The sequence below is a fragment of the Octopus sinensis genome, unplaced genomic scaffold (genome assembly GCF_006345805.1).
Source record: "Octopus sinensis unplaced genomic scaffold, ASM634580v1 Contig15083, whole genome shotgun sequence".
Classification (NCBI taxonomy): domain Eukaryota; kingdom Metazoa; phylum Mollusca; class Cephalopoda; order Octopoda; family Octopodidae; genus Octopus; species Octopus sinensis.
The window spans coordinates 12501-27030 of record NW_021833534.1 but is presented as its reverse complement, the minus strand read 5'-3'; the positions used below and the strand labels follow the sequence as shown (position 1 = coordinate 27030).

The window sequence follows — 14530 nt, the reverse complement described above, 5'->3', positions numbered from 1 at the left end:
TATAATTTCATAGGTAGTTCTGTGCCTTGGTTGCCCGCCAATGCCCTTCTCTGTCACGATTTACCTGGGGGTTTGATATTCATTAGATAGCATTAATAACACACTCTTATCTTTTACTTGCCTCAGTCATTAGACTGCGGCCATGGTTTTTAGTCGAAGGAATCTATCCCCGGTACTTCTTTTTAAAGCCTGGTAGGTATTCTATCGGCCTCTTTGCCGAACCGTTAAGTTATGGGGACGTGAACAAACCAACAACAGTCGTCAAGTGGTAGTGGGAAACAAACACCGACGCAAAGACACACAGGCACATACACATACACACACGACGAACTTCTAGTTTCCGTATACGAACACAATTCACAAGGCTTTGGTTACCCCGAGGCTAGAGTAGAAGACATTTGCCTAAGGTACTACACAGTGGGACTGAACCCGGAACCTTGTGGTTAGGAAGCAAGCTAACCGCGCCTATAACTAAAATTTGATAAGTTGGACAACACTAAAATGATGGATAATAAAGAGCGATTTTAAAATGCAAATTGCTACTTAATACCATTATTGTTGTAACTGCTATTATTGCCAGTATTGTTAGGGCGGCGAACTGGCAGAAACGTTAACCACACCGGGCGAAATGCGTAGCCGTATTTCGTCCGCCGCTACGTTCTGAGTTCAAATTCCGCCGAGGTCGACTTTGCCTTTCATCCTTTCGGGGTCGATAAATTAAGTACCCGTTACGCACTGGGGTCGATGTAATTGACTTAATCTCTTTGTCTGTCCTTGTTTGTCCCCTCTATGTTTAGTCCCTTGTGGGTAGTAAAGAAATAGGTATTTCGTCTGCCGCTACGTTCTGAGTTCAAATTCTACCGAAGTCGACTTTGCCTTTCATCCTTTCGGGGTCGATAAATTAAGTACTAGTTACGCACTGGGGTCGATGTTATCGACTCAATCCCTTTGTCTGTCCTTGTTTGTCCCCTCTGTGTTTAGCCGCTTGTGGGTAATAAAGAAACAATTATTACCAGTATTGTACTGTTCTTAACAAGGTCTGGCTTCTTACTAAATCACCATTTTATTTACTACTGAAACATACTCACTTATACATAACTATTCGTTTAATTTGTCCATTGAAGTATTTCCCAGTAACTTATATTACTAATTGACGTTACTCTCTGCATTAGATCATAGATAGCTATTAGGTTAAGTTTGTATGTTTTCTCTTCCTGATTAAATTTTTAATGTTTATTTAGACAGGCCAGTTGCTTGGTGGCCAGATTGAATATTGAAGTAATATTGACATATCTTGTTCTTTTCGTCATCCTCTGTACAGTTATTTATTCATTAAATTTTCAGAAGGTTTAAAGGGTTTTTATTGCCCAGATAGCGTGATCACCTGTAGCGTTTGAGTAATGAAAATAAGGCGATCACCTGTTTCATATGAATTATAGATTAATGAAGTGAAGTGAAAGCGCGTGGCTTAGTAGTTAGGGGGTTCTGTTCATGATCATACGATTGTGGGTTCAATTACTGAACTGGGCGACACGTCGTGTCCTTGAGCAAGGTACTTTATTCCACATTGCAAGGCGGCGAGCTGGCCGAAACGTTAGCACGCCGGGCGAAATGCTTTGCGGTATTTCGTCTGCCGTTACGTTCTGAGTTCAAATTCCACCGAGGTCGACTTTGCCTTTCATCCTTTCGGGGTCGATAAATTAAGTACCAGCTACGCACTGGGGTCGATGTAATCGACTCAATCCGTTTGTCTGTCCTTGTTTGTCCTCTCTGTGATTAGCTCCTTGTGGGTAGGAAAAAAAATTACTTTATTCCACATTGCTCCGGTCTACTCGGTTGAAAGTGAATCCCAGCCAAGAGCTGATATATACGACGGGCTTCTTTCAGTTTCCATAAATCAAATCCACTCACAAGGCTCTGATCGGCCCGAGTCTATAGCAGAAGACACTTTCCCAAGGTTCTACTATGTGGGACTGGACCTGGAAACATGTGGTTGGAAAGAGAACCTCTTATCACAGCCAGATTTTTTAATGAAAAATCCATAGATATATTTACCTCCCTCTCTTTCTTTCTCTCTCTCTCTCTCTCTCTCTCTCTCTCTCTCTTTCTCCTTTCAGCTGTCATATCCTGGATATTCCACAATGTCAAAGGGTGGGAAAGTCAAGAGGATGTATATGTCTGCTCATGACTACATAGAAATCTAAAACACTTAGAGAAAGCGTGAGACACATTCCCAAGTCATATTCCTTTGTGAACGACGACTGGTTCTTTATTGAAGGCGCATGACTCAGTGGTTAGAGCATCGGACTCACAATCATGAGGTACTGAGTTCGATTCCCGGACCGGGCTGTGTGTTTTGTTCTCCAGCAAGACACTTTATTTCACGTTGCTCCAGTTCACTCAGCTGTAAAAATGAGTTGCGACGTCACTGGGGCCAAGCTATATCGGCCCCTTTGCCTTTCCTTTGGACAACATCGGTGGCGTAGAGAGAGGAGGCTGGCATGTATGGGCAACTGCTGGTCTTCCAGAAACACCCTTGTACCTCGGAGGGGAACTTTCTAGGTGCAGTCTCATGGTCATTCATGACTGAAGGGGGCTTTACCCTTTATCATCCTCCTCCTCGAATCGAAGTTCAACAATATGTGCTGATGCACACCCTGTCGCATCCATGCAGGTTGGTTGGTATATATTTTGTTATTCCAATAATAATGAATATATAACGTGGATGTAAAGCTGAAAGTGTGGTTTAGATATCAGATGCTATCATTTACTTGTTTCAGTCATTAGACTGCGGCCATGCTGGGGTACCGCATCGAAGAAATTTTAGCCGAACAAATCGACCCCAGTACTCTTTTGCCAAACTGCTAAGTTACGAGGACGTAAACAAACCGACACAGGTTGTCAAGCGATGGTGGAGGACAAACACAAACACAAACACACATTATATATACGACGGGCTTCTTTCAGTTTCCATCTATCAAATCCACTCACAAGGCTCTGGTCGGCCCGAGTCTATAGCAGAAGACACTTGCCCAAGGTTCTACTATGTGGGACTGGATCTGGAAATATGTGGTTGGAAAGCGAACCTCTTATCACACAGCCAGATTTTTTTTAGTGAAAAAATGTAATTTCTGACCACAGTGGTGATGTATGGTCAGCTAACTTGCACAATAGAATGTGTTTTTATTTTGTGGTCCCAAGCAACAGAGACGGGTGACCACGTATAGACAATCCCTTGGCTCGTTTACATTCGGTGGAAAGTTCAGCGGGAATGCTCCACCAGTACGCAACTGGTACTTAATTTATGGACCTCGAAAGGATGAAAGGCAAAGTCGACCTCGATAAAATTTGAACTCAGAACGTAAAGACAGACGAAATATATTCTTTTCTACTCTAGGCACAAGACCTGAAATTTTGGGGGGAGGGTGCCCCAGTCGATTAGATCGACCCCAGTACGCAACTGGTACTTAATTTATGGACCGCGAAAGGATGAAAGGCAAAGTCGACCTCGGCGGAATTTGAACTCAGAACGTAAAGACAGACGAAATATATTCTTTTCTACTCTAGGCACAAGGCCCGAAAATTTTGTGGAGGGAACCAGTCGATTAGATCGACCCCAGTATGCAACTGGTACTTAATTTATGGACCTCGAAAGGATGACAGGCAAAGTCGACCTCGGCAGAATTTGAACTCAGAACGTAAAGACAGACGAAATATATTCTTTTCTACTCTAGGCACAAGGCCCGAAAATTTTGTGGAGGGAACCAGTCGATTAGATCGACCCCAGTATGCAACTGGTACTTAATTTATGGACCGCGAAAGGATGACAGGCAAAGTCGACCTCGGCAGAATTTGAACTCAAAACGTAAAGACAGACGAAATATATTCTTTTCTACTCTAGGCACAAGGCCCGACATTTTTGTGGAGGGAACCAGTCGATTAGATCGACCCCAGTATGCAACTGGTACTTAATTTATGGACCTCGAAAGGATGTCAGGCAAAGTCGACCTCGGCGGAATTCGAACTCAGAACGTAAAGACAGACGAAATATATTGAATGATGTAATCGGAACGAAAACGTTAAGTAGTTTGTACTGTAATTGGCCACCATGGCAACGGATAGGTTTTCTTGACGTTCACAAACACCCAGAAAGACACTGAGATATATATCTAATCGGCATGAAAGAAAAAGTACCTGCTGACTGTTGCCTGATCTGTTGTTTATGCAGAGGTAACTGCAAGTAAGTAGATTCAACTTTTCACTTCTTCGTTGACTAATTTTAGAGCTGAAGAAGTCATTTTTGTTGTTGTATGTTTATATTCATATTGAATACTACCTTCATTATGTCCTGTTTTTGTTATTATTATTATCATTATTGTTTTTACGTATCTTTTGTATTTTCATTCGTGCAACATCGTCCGTTTTTCCGTCCTTGTTTTGTATACATTCGAGGCTTTCTTCCAAGGAATCTAATGCGCTTGGCTTAGATTTTCCTTTGGGGCTGGCCAGATCGGAGCAATCTCAAGATTAATCAGCCGAAATTGCGAAGATGATCCGTGTTTTTTGTATCATCTTCTAAATGTTTCACGTTCTTGTCCCAGTTTGTATTTTTTTACATTTACATATATATATATATACTAATTATATGCTATTTATTTATTATTTCGTACTTAATTTAGTTCTAGGTAAATGTTTGATCGTATCTTTAATTATTTTTTATATATGGTATTATTTAAGTATATCATTGTTGAATTGCTACATGGTGGTTCTTCTCTAATTTATATACACATATTATATATATATATATATATTATATATATATATATATATATATATATATTATATATATATATATACATACATATATATGTATGTCTCTGTGATTACATATACATATACGTACATATACATACATACATAAAAGGCATTTATCTACATTTTATATGTCTATTCTTTTACTTGTTTCAGTCATTTGACTGCGGCCATACTGGAGCACGGTGGTATCACATGTGTATTTATGTTATTAATAAATACATATATGTAATTTTACACACACACACACACACACACACACACACACACACACAACACACACACACACACACACACGTATATATATATATTCTATTTCGACGGACGAAAGGATGAGGGGCAGCTCCTTTACTGATGAGGTTAACTTGATTATTATTATTATTATTATTATTATTATTATTATTATTATTATTATTATTATTGTTGTTGTTGTTGTTGTTGTTGTTGTTGTTGTTGTTGTTATTCAGAAGGTGGCGAGCTGGTAGAATCGTTAGCACGCTGGACGAAATATTTAGCGACATTTCGTCTCTCTTTATGTTCCGAGTTCAAGTTCTGCCGAGGTCGACTTTGCTTTTCATCCTTTCGGGGTCAATGAAATAAGCACCAATTAAATACTGGAGTCGATTTAATCGACTAAGCCTTCCCTTTAAAATTGCTGGCCTTTTGCCAAAATTAGAAAGTATTATTATTGTTGTTGTTGTTGTTGTCGGAGCTTTGTCGCAAGTTCAGAAGTTCTCCAATGACTCACCCAGCAATTATCTCTCCAACTCACTACACGGATTGAATTACTACATTGCTAGATCAAATTCTGAGGGCTTCAGTAATTTTGTAGTACTTAGCAACATCCTGAATCTAGCGAAATTAAAGATGATGGTCAGTGTGTGAACAACTCCATAGGATGGTTTACAGGGAATTTTGATAAGATCTAGTTTATATTCACTGCTGTTGGACTTACCACACTTTTCTATGAACTCTCCTTTGCAGTATACAACATGATAACATGTCCAGAATTTGTAATTTCCTGATTGGAGTACGATAAAGATCTGTTCTTTCACCTATTTTCAACTTATACATACATCTCAAAGTGGAGGTGCAATGGCCCAGTGGTTAGGGCAGCGGACTCGCGGTCATAGGATCGCGGTTTCGATTCCCAAACCGGGCGTTGTGAGTGTTTATTGAGCGAAAACACCTAAAAGCTACACGAGGCTCCGGCAGGGGATGGTGGTGATCCCTGCTGTACTCTTTCATCACAACTTTCTCTCACTCTTACTTCCTGTTTCTGCTGTACCTGTATTTCAAAGGGCCGGCCTTGTCACTCTCTGTGTCACGCTGAATATCCCCGAGAACTACGTTGAGGGTACACGTGTCTGTGGAGTGCTCAGCCACTTACACGTTAATTTCACGAGCAGGCTGTTCCGTTGATTCCGATCAACCGGAACCCTCGTCGTCGTAACCGACGGAGTGCTTCCATACATCTCAAAATATACATACAACCTCTAACGCAGATGACATTACACTTATATCTTCTCGATATTCTTGAGAAACAGTTTAAACGAGTACGGCAACCCTACATGAATCATTTAGAATTCTTGCTGAGTGTAATAGATATATTTGCGGTGTTGCTGGTAAAAAGGTAACGGCGGATTCGATGGGGGCTAATTTGAGTTTGTTGTATAGCTCAGATACAACCATTATAGTCGACGACGTAAGCATCTCTCTCTCTCTTTCTCTCTCTCTCTCTCTCTCTCTCTCTCTCTCTCTCTCTCTCACACACACACACACACACTCACACACAAGACAAACATCCTATGAACGACATACAGCTAACTCTTTCTTCTAAAGCATTTACAGCACGCAGTATTCTTACAGCTACCACATTTGGCCTTAGTGAGGGCGCGTGGCTTAGTGGTTAGGGCATTCGGCTCATGATCGTAAGGTTGTGAGTTCGATTCCCGGCGACGCGTTGTGTCCTTGAGCAAGACACTTTATTTCACGTTGCTCCAGTCCACTCAGCTGGCAAAAATGAGTTGTACTTGTATTTCGAAGGGTCAGCCTTGTCACTCTCTGTGTCACGCTGATTATCCCCGAGAACTACGTTAAGGGTACACGTGTCTGTGGAATGCTCAGCCATTTGCACGTTAATTTCACGAGCAAGCTGTTCCGTTGATCGTATCAGCTGGGACCCTCGTCGTCGTAACCGGCGGAGTCTTTCTAGGGTTACTTCACATTACTCCGTAATGAGCTTCCCGGTTTCTCTGGCGTATCCACTCCTTCCTGGACGCGAATCCGGTCCATCGCAGCATTACTCATTTTTGCCAACTGAGTGGACTGGAGCAACGTGAAATGAAGTGTTTTGCTCAAGAACACAACGCATTGCCCGGTCCAGGAACCGAAACCACAATCTTACGATCGTAAGTCGAACACTTTAACCACTAAGCTGTGCGCCTCCAATTCGCCTTAGTGTATAATATATTTCAGTTATCAAGGATTATGCTAATCTATCCTTCACATGTTTACACATACACGAAGCACCTATAGGCTAACTGGAGGCGCAATGGCCCAGTGGTTAGAGCAGCGGACTCGCGGTCGTAGGATCGCGGTTTCGATTCCCAGACCGGGCGTTGTGAGTGTTTATTGAGCGAAAACACCTAAAGCTCCACGAGGCTCCGGCAGGGGATGGTGGTGATCCCTGCTGTACTCTTTCACCACAACTTTCTCTCACTCTTACTTCCTGTTTCTGTTGTACCTGTATTTCAAGGGGCCGGCCTTGTCACTCTCTGTGTCACGCTGAATATCCCCGGGAACTACGTTAAGGGTACACGTGTCTGTGGAGTGCTCAGCCACTTACACGTTAATTTCACGAGCAGGCTGTTCCGTTGATTCGGATCAACCGGAACCCTCGTCGTCGTAACCGACGGAGTGCTTCCACATAGGCTAACTAGACAACCTGGCAAAATTCTAAAAACGAAAGATCACACGGAAATGCCAGAAGGGAAGTTTGATATACTTGTTGAACCATGTGATCTAGCCTGATGATCACGTAAACCATGGAAGCAGTTGAATAGGATGAGTGAACGAGTAGATACCGGTTTAAAACGAAGGGGAACGAAGGGGAAAGAAAAAGAGAAAGAAGGAAAAGCAAGAAGGTTGTAACAGCTAAGCTTTGACAAAAACCCGAAAATAGAGTCTTCTTTCTTTTTCTTCTTTCTTTTTCTTTTTACTTGTTTCAGTCATTTGACTGGGACCATGCTGGAGCACCGCCTTTAGTCGAGCAAATCGACCCCGGGACTTATTCTTTTGTAAGCCCAGTACTTATTCTATCGTTCTCTTTTGCCGAACCGCTAAGTGACGGGGACGTAAACACACCAGCATCGGTTGTCAAGCAATGCTAGAGGGACAAACACAGACACACAAACACACATACATACACACACATATATATATATACATATATACGACAGGCTTCTTTCAGTTTCCTTCTTTCCAAATCCACTCAGAAGGCATTGGTCGGTCCGGGGCTATAGTAGAAGACACTTGCCCAAGATGCCACGCAGTGGGACTGAACCCGGAACCATGTGGTTGGTTAGCAAGCTACTTACCACACAGCCACTCCTGCGCCTCTGTCGAAGTATTTGTGGGAGAACATAAGTAATGCCAAATTGCTTATGATTGCCAGTAATATATCTTCAAATGAGAGGTACATATTTTTTTTTTCAAATGGTAGAAAGTGCCGAAAAGGAGCTATGATTGTACATGGTGCAAGTCACTGCGGCTCGCGTAATTTGACTATTTCGAGTAAGATAAGTAAATCTCTCTATATATAAAGCTGAAGTTGTCTGTGTATGGCAGGTTTGGTAGCCTTCAACTAACACTATCTTCTCCGAGACCCTGTGGCGCAAGTTGACCAAAATTGAGAGTATGATAGAAGCAGGCTTGCTCTTCCTTCCGTAGAAGAAAAAATTCAAATCGGACCATGTTAACACCAAAAATTATTTACATCAAAAAGGCGCTTTTTTTCTATGAAGATCCCTATTTTTTTACGATTTTTTGACTGCTGTGTCACCATTTTTCGGTGTATTTCAGCCAGAAAAATGTTCACTTAAAGAGAATAACAAGCTACATAATGCAAAACTTTTACTTTCCAAAAATTCCAATTCTAAAGGGTCGAAAAGAAAACAAACCCGAGCAACGCCGGGCGATACTGCTAGTAGATAAATAAATAACTGTCAGAAGTCGGCAATAGTCTAACATACAGTCACAAAGGAAAGTCAACTGGACTAATAGAACAGCTATATTTTGATAAATGTCATAAGACCACAAACCCAGAAAACGTCGACAATCTTAAAGAGAAAGCAAATTGCAATAAATCTTCAGTAAACAATTTCAATGAAAATATTGCTTGCAAATGTCATTGTCACAAGCAGTTTACAATTTAAACTAACCAACAACTGGAGTATTGCTAACTTCGTCCATACCGTTGACATTAAGAAGCATTGACATTCTACGAACGATGTATGCTTTTAAATGGCACTGAAACACCTCGGGCGACAACATGGCAATTGTAAGATATTTCTATAACCTTGGTTTCGAATACTAAAAATATGTTAACCTGTAACAAACCTCGAACGTAATCCCTTTGTGTGTGTGTTTGAAGCAGACAAAGGGACAGAATTAAATTTGGGGCGAGATTGCAAGGATTTTACCTTCTCTCTGACTTTATTATCATTATTATTATTATTATTATTATTATTATTATTATTATTATTATTATTAAGGTGGCGAGCTGGAAGAATCTTTGGTACCCCGGGCAAAATGCTTAGCAGCATTTCGTCCGTTTTTACCTTCTGATTTCAAATGCCACCGAGGTCGACTTTGCCTTTTATCCTTTCGAGGTCCATAAATCAAGTACCAGTGAAACACTGGGGTCGATGTAATCGACTAGTCCCCTCCCACAAAATTTCAGGCCTTGTGCCTTAAGTAGAAAGGATTATTATTATTATTATTATTATTATTATTATTATTATTATTATTATTATATTATTATTATTATTATTATTAAGGTGGCGAGCTGGAAGAATCTTTGGTACCCCGGGCAAAATGCTTAGCAGCATTTCGTCCGTTTTTACCTTCTGATTTCAAATGCCACCGAGGTCGACTTTGCCTTTTATCCTTTCGAGGTCCATAAATCAAGTACCAGTGAAACACTGGGGTCGATGTAATCGACTAGTCCCCTCCCACAAAATTTCAGGCCTTGTGCCTTAAGTAGAAAGGATTATTATTATTATTATTATTATATTATTATTATTATTATTATTATTATTAATATTATTATTATTAACGTGGTATGCTGGTAGAATCGTTAGTGCGCGGTATTTCGTCCGTCGCTATGTTCTGAGTTCAAATTCCGCCGAGGTCGACTTTGTCTTTCATCCTTTCGGGGGTGATGAAATAAGCACCAATTGAACACCGGTATCGATGCAATCAACCATTCTGCTCCCCCCAAATTCCAGGCCTTGTTCCTATACTAGAAAGGATTATTATTATTTAGCCTTTCACGACTTTAAAATAACTTTAAAACTTTTGTAAAAGAAAATTAAAAAAATTAAAGTGTAAAAATATTTTTTCCATGTTTGTTTCATTGAGTTTAGTCAAGATTTGTATAAATATATTTGTTCTGACTCTTATACTGCACACATACAAAACTATGTACAATTTAGAAGGCAGGTTGTGTCCAGAAATCTTGAGTCGAACTATTTTTGTTATTTTTTCAATTAATACTTTTAGTAAATTTCTATGTCCAGAGACTTTGAAGAAAAAATGTTTATTTCGCGAGCAGGTAGGACATCACTCTGTAAGGAAATCGAATCACCGTTCCTTTTAAGGGATTTTGAAGGCTGTTTGGGACAATGGAGTACGACACCCTCTCATTCCGAGACAATCAGTTCAGCTAGTTTTTACAACGAATTCATCTAGTTTCAACAACGAATTTATCTGGCTTCTACAACGAACAGGTTCATCTAGCTTCTACAACAAACGGGTTCATCTGGCTTCTACACCGAACGGGTTCATCTGGCTTCTACAACGAACGGGTTCATCTAGCTTCTACAACGAACGGGTTCATCTGGCTTCTACAACGAACGGGTTCACCTGGCGTCTACAACGAACGGATTCATCTGGCTTCTACAACGAACGGATTCATCTAGCTTCTACAACGAACAGGTTCATCTGGCGTCTACAACGAACGGGTTCATCTGGTTTCTACAACGAACGGGTTCATCTGGTTTCTACAACGAACGGGTTCACCTGGCTTCTACAACGAACAGATTCATCTGGTTTCTACAACGAACGGGTTCGTCTGGCTTCTACATGCACATCTAATTCCCATATTCCATAAGTATAACAGGTTCCCACAAGTGCAGATGGCTTATATACAACAAGTACGGATGGATTCTATATTTCTAAACTGGTTTAAAGACGGATCCGTGTTTAATTACCACGAATTTGAAAACTAATCAATTCCTAATCAACAACAAATTGCAAACAAGATACGAGCGACCAAAAACCTTATATAAAAACAAACAAAAAGAAAAGGAAAAGATATAGTATAAACACTCCTATCGTTGGAAACTTGTATCATGTAATCCAAACCGATGATTGCATGAGTCATATTCTATTTAGTGAGGCTAGAAATTCGACGAGGAAAATAAACCAGGAAGTTGAGTAGAGTAATTGAATGAGAACGGACTCATTCAATGGTTTGTTATCGTAGAAAGCCCCAACCCGTATTACCTCTGGTACGACGTTCACCATTATCCAAGACGGTCTTTTATTATCTTTTTTTGTATTTTTTAAAATATATATCTATTTCTTTACTGCCCACAAGGGGCTAAACACAGAGGGGACAAACAAGGACAGACAAACGGATTAAGTCGATTATATCGACCCCAGTGCGAAACTGGTACTTTATTTATCGACCCCGAAAGGATGAAAGGCAAAGTCGACCTCGGCGGAATTTGAACCCAGAACGTAACGGCAGACGAAATACGGCTACGCATTTCGCCCAGCGTGCTAATGTTTCTGCCAGCTCGCCGCCTAAAATATATATCGTTTACCCGGTGGTGCGGTTAGTATGGTTAGGGTGTTATGGATATGTAGTGCATTGTTATGTGCTCTTTGTAGTTTATTGTGGTTTGTTATGAAGAGATTTCGGGGTCCTAGCAAGACTACTACTACTACTACTACTACTACTACTACTACTACTTCCTCCTTCCTTCCTTCTCCATTCTCCTTCTGTTTGCTACATATTTTATACATCTAATACCCTCATCTCGGCCTATTTTGGGTTTGTTTCCCAAAGTTTACATTACTAAAGAATCATACCATCCACATATTTTATGCATCTTACGTTCTCGTCTCACAACTCTGTCGCATCGCTCTTTTCTATGCATAATTTATAGGGAGAAAGAAGAAGAAAAAAATATCAATTCAATACTCGGTCGCGCATCACAACAAGTTCAGCAGAACCTACTAAAGCAAGCCAACACGATCGCGGCATTACCACGGGCGATGGCGAGGCTAAGGCGTTGGAACAGCCAAGCACTCTCACGAGCATCACCTGACACCTCTGTGAGAAGGCAAGCCGCTAATGATGACATGAACTTCGCTGTCAGCGGCCCAAGCCCCTCCAAACGTCTCAAACGTCACAGACTGGAAAAAAATAGTTCTCGGACAAGTCCGATGCTTAAGGATTTTGTTCCGTTCGTCTTCGGAAGCAATGATCCTCCCATTTACCGCAGTATCTAGGATGTGGGGAGGAGTCACTGACTATGGCGTCGCAGATGAGGTACCTAGTTCTTATTTCTTTACTGCCCACAAGGGGCTACACATAGAGGGGACAAACAAATACAGACAAACGGATTAAGTCGATTATATCGACCCCAGTGCGTAACCGGTACTTATTTAATCGACCCCGAAAGGAGGTACCTAATTCTTACCCAGGGATAAAGGGTAAGACCATCTGGTCTCTTCCCATCATTTCCGGATAATCCTGCGGGATTCAGAACAGAAAAGATATTAACCCGAGCCAGGGCCCGCTGAATGGTTAGGTTTAGCTCGGTGTGATGAGCGAAACGAGCAGCAGTTTAGGCCACAAGACAAACCATGAAGGCCTGTGAAGTCAATGGGCTTATCGCAGCGACATCTCAGTATTCCATAGACATCGGTTTCCACTTTTGAGTGCAATGGAGATGCGGAGCTTATCCAGACTGAGTAGACCGCCAATGTTGACCACAGGCCGGGCATCAATCCAGTCCCTTGAAAATATCGCACTTGCAAGGTTACCTTTTGCGGTGTTAGAGAAACTATTTGTCATCGACAAAACTTTAACTTCCTCAACGTTTTCCGTCGAAATTTTAGCTTCTTCAACATTTTCCGCAAATACTTTTTAGCCTAATATTATGCTGCTTTTTAAATTTTCTCATGGTCGTAGGAGTGGCTGTGCGGTAAGTAGCTTGCTTTCCAACCACATGGTTCCGTGTTCAGTCCCACTGCGTGGCACCTTGGGCAAGTGTCTTCTACTATAGCCTTGGGCCAACCAAAGCCTTATGAGTGGATCTGGTTGACGGAAACTGAAAGAAGCCCGTCGTATATATGTATGTATATATATATATACGTATGTGTATATGTCTCTGTGTTTGTGTTTGTCCCCTCAATATCGCTTGACAACCGATGCTGGTGTGTTTACGTCCCCGTAACATAGCGGTTCGGCAAAAGAGACCGATAGAATTAGTACTAGGCTTACAAAGAATAAGTCCTGGGGTCGATTTGTTCAACTAAATGCGGTGCTCCAGCATGGCCACAGTCAAATGACTGAAACAAGTAAAAGAGTCGATAAAATAAAATATCAGTTAAGTATTGGGGTTGATTTTCTCGCTAATTTTATCGATCACTGATACAAATAAACTGCCAATTTACAAAACACGATAAAATTTTTTTTTAAATCAATATTATGCCTCATTTTCAAGGGGACAGCTGGCAGAATCGTTATCACGCCGGGCAAAATGCTTAGTGTATTTTTATGTTCTGAGTTCAAATGCCCCCGAGGTCGACTTCGCCTTTTATTCTTTCGGAGTTGATAAAATAGGTACCTGTCGAGCACTGGGGTCAATGTAATCGACTTATCTCCCACCCACCGAAATTGTTGGCCCTGTATCAAAACTTAGAACCAATAGTGTGCCAGTCGGTTTGCTATACAGTTGATGTTGAAAGCTTTTGATTTCTATAAATCTGTTTTGCCACCAGTGGCGGCGCGTAGATAAAATTAATGAGAGTGCTGCTTCAGAAAATTTTTAGACATTGTTCTAATATTGTGTAAAAGGAAACAAACATATGAAAAGAAATTTTATACATAAACTTGATCGGTTCGCGTTTTAGCCACTGCCGGGTAGTGTGTTTAATTTGTTCACTGAACATCGCCGCGAATTCCCCTTTGTTTTTCAAAAATCCCCCGTAAATCACAAAATAGGGGGCGGGAGGAAATGCCCTATTTTTCAGATCCTGGCAGCAACACTGAAGCTGGAAGCAGGATAATAATCTAATTCTACACTTTCTCACATTCAAGAATATAAACACGTTTTTAAGCACAACACACGCGGAATCAAAAAGAAACACTGCCTTTCAGCAGCACTGTCGTTCACGCAGTGCTTTCTCTCCCTAGTGT

The 14530-nt window shown here is 41.0% G+C and overlaps 2 long non-coding RNA genes across 2 annotated transcripts in view; both read left to right on the top strand.

Annotated features, from left to right (window-relative positions):
- Positions 1–4118: 4118 nt before the first annotated feature.
- The window catches only part of LOC115230253, a 16303-nt gene continuing 5891 nt past the window's right edge, over positions 4119–14530 (top strand). Inside the window, exon 1 of the long non-coding RNA XR_003883414.2 lies at positions 4119–4240. This is a non-coding gene — a long non-coding RNA (uncharacterized LOC115230253). The remainder of the gene's footprint in view (positions 4241–14530) is intronic.
- On the top strand, positions 12275–13296 carry LOC118761554. The gene is made up of 2 exons (XR_004997468.1): positions 12275–12655; positions 12792–13296. It is a non-coding gene; the product is annotated as an uncharacterized LOC118761554 (long non-coding RNA).